Genomic DNA, 7,210 nt, shown 5'->3' with positions numbered 1-7,210 from the left:
CTTAGGTGGCTGGGCGAGGGGCGGAGCGAGGGGCGGGGAATGGGCGGGGAATGGGCGGGCAAACAGGGGAGCGTGGAGACCATTCGCGGACCGGGCAGAAAAGCCGCCTCTCCGGGGGAAGCGAGGTGAGGACAGAGTGAGCGAAGGCATTGTGGAGTCTCTGTGAGTTGCTAAGGCAGCTCATCATCACCATCCTAAACCAAAGCAGAGACCGGACTCGACCTTCCTGGGCTGGCTTTCCCGTAGAGCAAGCAGGAAGGGGATTGGGAGAGGGTCCTGCACAGAGTGCCCCCCTGCCCCTTGGCAGATTGGTACGGCCCATCCCCCCGCCGCTGATCTGGCAGGCTGCGCGCGCACCCTCCGGCGGGGCGCGGGCCGGCGGGGCGCTGCGGCCTCTGCGGCCCGGTTCCCTCCTCCCGCTCCTCGCGTGCTCCTCGCTGGCCCCGCGCCCGCCGGTGACGCGCCCGCGCTCCTTGCCGGAGAGGAGCGCGGCCGCGGGGGCGCGCCCCGGTGGCTCCGCCCCCCCACCCGCTCCCTCCCCCGAGTCCCGGGTGACCGGCTCGCGCGGCTCGGTGCAAGGAGAGCGGGGACCCCGCGCCAGCCCGCCCCTGCGTCCCCGCCCCGGCGTGCGAGGCGCCGCGCCCTCCTGCTGCCCTGCTCTGTGCATGGAGGGGCCCGTTCGGATCGCAGCCGCCGCCGCCGTAGCCGCCGCCAGCGCGCGGGGGATGACCTGGGGGTGGCTTTCGGAGCCGGCTGCCGCGCAGGAGGTCCGGGGACTGAGGCTGCCCCGCCGAGAGGTGCGGGGGTGGGCCCGCCGCAGGATCGGAGGGAGGGGTGGTCCGGGGACCCCGGGCTTGGGGGCCACGCGGCTCGGGCGCGGGAGGTCCGCGGGAGGGCAGGCCGGCGCGCCCCAGAGGGCGTAGGGGTACCCGGCTGCTTGCGGGGTCTGGGAAGGGCAGCTCACGGATGCCCAGCGGGGGAGCTCCGGATCCTCGGGGACTTTGAGCCACCTCGTGGGAGGAGGCGGGATGAGGTGTCAGTAACACGCTTAAATCTCTTTGACGGTGATCCGCTGGGGCAGGTGAGATCCAGCATAGCCGGGAGTAAGGGGCGCCAGCACGTTTTCCCAAGGGAGCGGGATTCCTCGCCTCTCTCAACCTCCATCCCGCAGAGCGCCTGCGAGAGACAGTGATTTATGTGTAGGGAGAAGCAAGAGAAATTTCCTGCACAATGTATCTTTCCCTGCCTTCACAGACTCAGTGACTTCCCAGCCCCAGGGAGTGTATTTTTCCTTCTCCTCTGTAAAGCTTTCTGTGGATTGCATTATCATTTGCTAAATACATTACAGCTCGCTATTTATTTCGGTCTGCAGCTTACAGACCTTTGTTGCTTTCTCTCCACATCTAGGGATTTCAATAATAAATCACTGAGGAGGATAGATAGACTCTCTCGCCCTTGCCTTCATTGTTCTCCCTAACCCCACCAAATCAGGTGGAAGGCTTTCCAAAAGGAGCTCTTCTCCAGAATGCCTTCCTTTCCTGGTCAGGACTATCAGAGGGTGGCAGGTGCTTTAAGGTCAGGCTGCTTTCCAATTGAGGTCTAGAATTTAGGGAACACCATTCACAGAAAATGAGCCCCTATGTCCTAAAACAAACGCTGTGAGAAACAGAAAATTGAACCAAAAGCTAACATGAGATTCATTCTCAGGGCAGTGGCCAGCAAAAATGAAAGAGGCCGGTCGTGTTTCCATGCCTTACTGATACCATTACCCTCCGACTCCCAGCTGACCGCTTGACATACCTGAAGGGCAGTGTCAAGGAGGAAAAGGTAGGGAGGGGAGCTGAAAAATAAGTGGGTTTATTCTCAGCGCAATTCTAAGTGTTCTATGACATTTTATAGCTCATTTAAAATAAGTAGTCTACTTTAGCTGAAAATGGGGGGGCATTATTCAACTTTTAGGACAAGATGAAAGAAGAAATTTCTGGAAATTTAAAATTAGTGCTTAACTAGAAAGCATTCTTAGGAACCCAGAGAGGCACCAAATACTGTAGTTTCTGTTATGCACATGTTGAAATAAACTGCCTCATACTTTAAGTTATATGAGAAGGATGGAGAAAACCTGTTTCATTTTGTAAAGACGTGCCCTGGGTGTGTGCTTGGCAGTGGGTAGAGCAGAAACATTTATATTTCTATAAAAAACACACAAGTGTATATTGTTTAACTTTCATGCAAAAACTCGGATATAGTATTTGCAAATCTGTCTTTGTTTGAATAGTTTAGTCAACCAGGAAAATCAGTTACTAGAGGTACTGTGCTATTGTTTGTGTAGTAAGTCACTTGGGATGCTTTGATTGATTGCTATGGTTCTCATGAACCTCCTCTTCTGTGGAAAGTACTTAAACAGCTCTGACCCTCAAGCCGGGAAGTACAAAGAACCCTTAGGACTTGGAGCATACTGATCTAGCCTGTGTAGTTTGGTGTCTGAATCAGTCTTACCCTTTGCCTTCTTTTCAAGAAAGGAATTAAGTTCACTTAAAGATAGGACACCCCCCCCCCCAAAATCAGCAAGGTATATATAGAGATGGAGGCTTTGTGTGGGAATAGGAACGTCGGTCATGGGCCTCTGATCTAAGGAGGTCAGGTAAAATACGTTGACTAGTTCTCCTGCTTTTCTTTTTCCCACTTTGCCCTTATGCTGTCATAACTTTCTAGATGATTTCATTTATGGGTTTGTCAAGATAGACATTGAAGTAAAAATTTTCCTCTCTAGAAATGTTTCTTTTGCACAAATTTAGATCAAAAATTGGTGATTATGTCTGAGCGTATCCTGGGGAAATGATTTCAGGAGTTCAGCATTGTCTTAGTGAAATTAGGCTGGGGTAAGAAATTAAAAATAACTAATTGAAAAATTGGTTATTTATAACGTGTAATTACATTAGCTATGGCCTTGTAATTAGCATTTGTACTGTGCAGGAAAATATGTAAGACAGCACATCAGGAGAGCAGTTGAGTTGTCTACACAGGTAGTCTTTCTTTAGATATATGATCTTACTACTTAATAGGAACTAATTAGATTAGAAAGAGAATTTGGACTCTGGTTGCTAAATAGGTTGCTTTGAAGGACTTGATTTTATGGTGATTTTTTTGACGAGTGCTTTTTTTTCCCCCAGAAGTTTTATTAACTTGGATTGAATTAGAGAAGGTTTTATTGTTTTTATTCAAGATTTTATATTGCATCTAAACTTTCCATTTATTTATAAACATTCCATTTATACATTTTTATTGTGTATATGGCCCTCATTCACTTTTAAGGGACTGAGGAGGAGGGCTTTGATTCTTCTCAATTAAAATTGTAAGATCATATACAGAATATCCTTCGTGTCATTTTAAAAATATTGGATTACAATTATGTGAAAAACTGTTTTTTTTTTTTTTAATCCTTCAAGTTTTCCATCATTGTTTGTGCTCTTTCCCCCATTGTCAGGCTTAAAACATACAGTATCATTGTCATCTGTCCCCTGAATAATGGTCCTGAGGTGATATTATTAATGTGGCTTTTTAAAATCAAACTAATTATACTTGCCTAAAAGAGCCACATGTGTGTGATTCTAGCTGCCTGGTGCCTTTTGAGAGCCCGGGAGACAAGCTAGTGAATAGAGCTGAAAATTCATTCTGTATTTGATTAAATGGAACAGACTCGCTGCTCCTTACCCCAGCAGGGGCTATGAGATCTCTTGATCCCCGAAGCGGCTCCAGGACCCTGGGAATTCCATTAGCGAGCACCTGAGGAATTTCTGCCCTGCAGTGCCTTTTTTGTATGTGTGTATGTGTATGTGTGGAGAGGGAGTGGAGCTGAGTGGTGATGGGGCGGTGGAGGGAGGGGGGCGGAGAGAGGCTACATTGGAAGACTCCATATGTTAGCAGATCTAAAATCAAGGCATGACTTAACAGCTTATCTTGTAAGAGAAAAGCCCAACCCGAAGGCAGATTGCTAGTCAGGACTTTCCTCCAAGCAGGACTGCGTGGGGACGTGTTGCTAGCACTGAACAGAGTGCCACTCTAAGTACATAAAGTCGCTTCTCTGCTTTCCCTCCGAAGCACAAGCATATACACGTTGCAGCCTTGGTAAGTCTTCTCCGAATGATCTTTTGATAAATATGTAGAATTGTGTTACAGTTTGGTCTTGCCTGGAAGGGCCGATGTATTATTCTAATAACTTTTTAAACTGAGAGCAAAATCAGACTTTTATGGGAAGCCAGTTGCTTTACAGAGATGAAAGGCTCATTTGAATAGGCATATTTTAGTGTGCTCTTTTGTTTTTACATCATTTTATTGCATTCTTGTTACCTTGTTATAGAATTCAAATTCATGGGCGGTGTATGTTTCTTTCCTGCTGTCTTTTTGAGGGTTCTGATTTTAAGTATCTTTTAAGACATTGCTTTGCAGACTTGCTAGCAGCCACAAGCAAATGAAAATATATCTATCAAAAAGGTTCGTGTAAAATCTTTGGAGCAAAATTTTTGGAAACATGAGTGTGTCTTCCTCCCCTGCCCGCCACCCCCCCTCCCCACACACCCACAGCTGCCCCAAATAATTTTTGGATACAAACATTTTTCAGGATATTAGTCCAGTTTGTTGCTTGTGTACTTTTCCAGGAGGAGCAGTTCCGAATCTTGGATGGTATTGTTAATTGATTTTCATATTCTGAGAAGAATTAAACACGAATGTGAATTCCAGTGCCAGTTTTCAACTGATGCAGAATGCTGTAGCTTATTCGATGGTTAATTTGGTATATTTTGTTCCTGATGAAAATCATGTCATGTCACAGTGCTTTCCCCCCCTTCCAGCATGTAGTCCTCTCCCAAATTCTCACAATGCAGAGTGCTGGGAAAATAAAGAAGCCTTTTAGAGACCACGTTTAAGTCTTTCCCACCTTACTCCCGGGTATCCCTTTTCTAGTGCCGCCACACTGAAAGGACTCTTGAATGAGTTGGAGTAAACACTGAAGTCAGCAGTGTGTCTGTCTTGGTTCACAGTGGTTCAGACTCTTTTGCCGTGTGATATATTTTGATGGCCAGAGATCATAAAAAAAAAAAAACTACCCCAAAACACATTTTGTTCTGCTACATACCAGTTGGAATGTGCGTAGGACTTCAGTTCTGGACAGCCAGCAACGTGTCTTGCAGTCACAGAATGAAGGAATGGTGAAGTCCTTGTATCTGAATTCAGAGGGAAAGAAATAGTCGGGTTATAGGACTGAAATGAGATCTAGTCTGCTTTCTGTTTTGTTGCTTATAGCTGCCTGGTCGATTTTATTTTTAGATTACTGTCCAGAAACAGAAGAAAAAATTGACACATAAAGCTTGCTCTTCAGCTACATATTCATGTAAAGAGACTGGATCGCTGTTTTTTGTTTGTTTGTTTGTTTGTTTGTTTTGTGAGCCGGGGCAGTGAACTTGACCGAAGTCTTGGTTTCCTCATCTGTAAAATGGGAATAACAATAGTATCTCTTACCACTTGTGGGGACTCCATGGGATGATGAAAGTGAATTGCTTGGATATACCAAATCGACTCTGAGGGTTAGCTACTGTTACTTGTAGTAACTTTTCCCGTATACATTAGTCTATTACTCTGATTCTGTGTAGTTTCTTTGAAGTACTAACTAATAAGAAATTCTTGGAAGTTAGTACATACAACTATAGTTGTAGTGTGCTACCATTTTCTTAATTTTGCAGTTGAACTGAAATGTTACATTTTTCTAATGGATTGTATAACACAATACAATATTGCATTTTTCTAATTGATTGTATAATATAAGAATGTACATGAGTATACAGTTAATGTACACCGAGCAAACAGCTAGGCTTTACATATGCACATATGTGTGGTAACTATGACTATATATAACTATATAACTATAACTATGACCCAGATCAGGATCCAGAATATTTCTTTCACCTCGGAAGGTTCCTTGGTGCCCCTTCCCGGACCACCCTGCCTCCCCCAGCAGGCAGTTATTGTTCTAACTAGTCCCACCGGACATTAATTTGGGCTGTTCTCAAACTATATTTATAAAAATGGATTCATATGGTATATACTCTTTTATATCTGTTTTCCTACACTGCTCATTCATATGTGTTATTGTGTACGGTAGTAATTTGAGCTTTTTAAATTTTTAGAGCATCTTTGGTGTGTTTTGAAATTTGTAGTAGTCCGTTTTATCGGCACATTGGGTATGTGGCCACTGGGAAGAAAGAAAATAGCACTTCTTCCTAAATTATTTGACAATCAGATCCTAGTAGCTAGCTTAGAAAAATTACCATGACCTTATTTTTGTACCTAAAATTGCGTAAAAGTAGTATAATTATTCTTAGTCACAATTACATAAAGCAAATCCATGAATAACTGTGTGTTTTAGTTTTTAATATTTTGTTTAAGTTTTAATTTTTTTTTTTCCGAGAGAGGGTGTGTGTGAGTGGGGAGGGGGTGGGGCAGAGGGAAAGTAGAGCAAGAATCTTAAGCAGAGCTCAGGGCCTGACACAGGGCTCGAGCTCAAGACCTGGAGATCACTACATGAGCTAAAATGAGGAGTTGGACACTTAACGGACCGAGCCACCCAGGCGCCCCTTGTGTGTGTGTGTTATTAGAAGGGAAGGAAGAGACCCTCAAAGCAGAGAAGAAGGACCATCTAAGGTAGCTTATATCTTTCGTGCTTAGCATTTAATCCATAATCAATACTTAGAAATGTACAGAAGAAACAACTAGCCCAGCATTAGCGTGATGCTCTTTTAGAAGAGAACACAGCAACACAATGTTCTTTTGAAAAAGAAAAAGAAAAAAAAAAAACACCCAAAAGGAAAGAAAGTGGAGCTAAGACATTGTTATGCTACGGAAAAATTTTGAAGAACAGAACTGTACCCCCTTCAGGGAGAAGGTTTTGGCTTCCTCCTTGCTGTCAGACAATGCCTAGATGTTTAAAGTTTCTGTCCGTGTTGTTGGAATTCCCTCATGTGCTAAATAAAATTTATTTCACCTTAATAGTGAAACAAGGCTACGAGATGAGGTCACTGATTTAGAAGGCCACTCGTTTGTTTCTTAAATTTTGGAGGGGGTTGTAGTTGAGGTAAATAGCTTGTATTTCTCTTCTTGGAAATGTTGAGGGAGGATTTTCTGGATGTTCTGCTTGAACACAAGCCACTTCTCTCTCAGG

At 44.7% G+C, this 7,210-nt stretch overlaps 1 protein-coding gene across 2 annotated transcripts in view; it reads left to right on the top strand.

The window, feature by feature from the left end:
* Nucleotides 1-555: 555 nt before the first annotated feature.
* Nucleotides 556-7,210, top strand: part of CDON (cell adhesion associated, oncogene regulated) — a 95,745-nt gene continuing 89,090 nt past the window's right edge. Inside the window, exon 1 of one of the 2 annotated variants that reach the window (XM_032868867.1) lies at nucleotides 556-797. The gene's annotated coding sequence lies outside the window, so the exon portion shown is untranslated. Of the gene's footprint in view, nucleotides 798-3,844; nucleotides 4,126-7,210 lie in introns of those variants that run through there. The other variant, XM_032868868.1, reaches the window with a different exon arrangement.

This window comes from Lontra canadensis, unplaced genomic scaffold, assembly GCF_010015895.1.
Source record: "Lontra canadensis isolate GAN:19392208 unplaced genomic scaffold, GSC_riverotter_1.0 scaffold36, whole genome shotgun sequence".
Lineage (NCBI taxonomy): Eukaryota > Metazoa > Chordata > Mammalia > Carnivora > Mustelidae > Lontra > Lontra canadensis.
The sequence above is the reverse complement of the archived record's forward strand: the minus strand, read 5'-3'. Positions and strand labels throughout refer to the sequence as shown.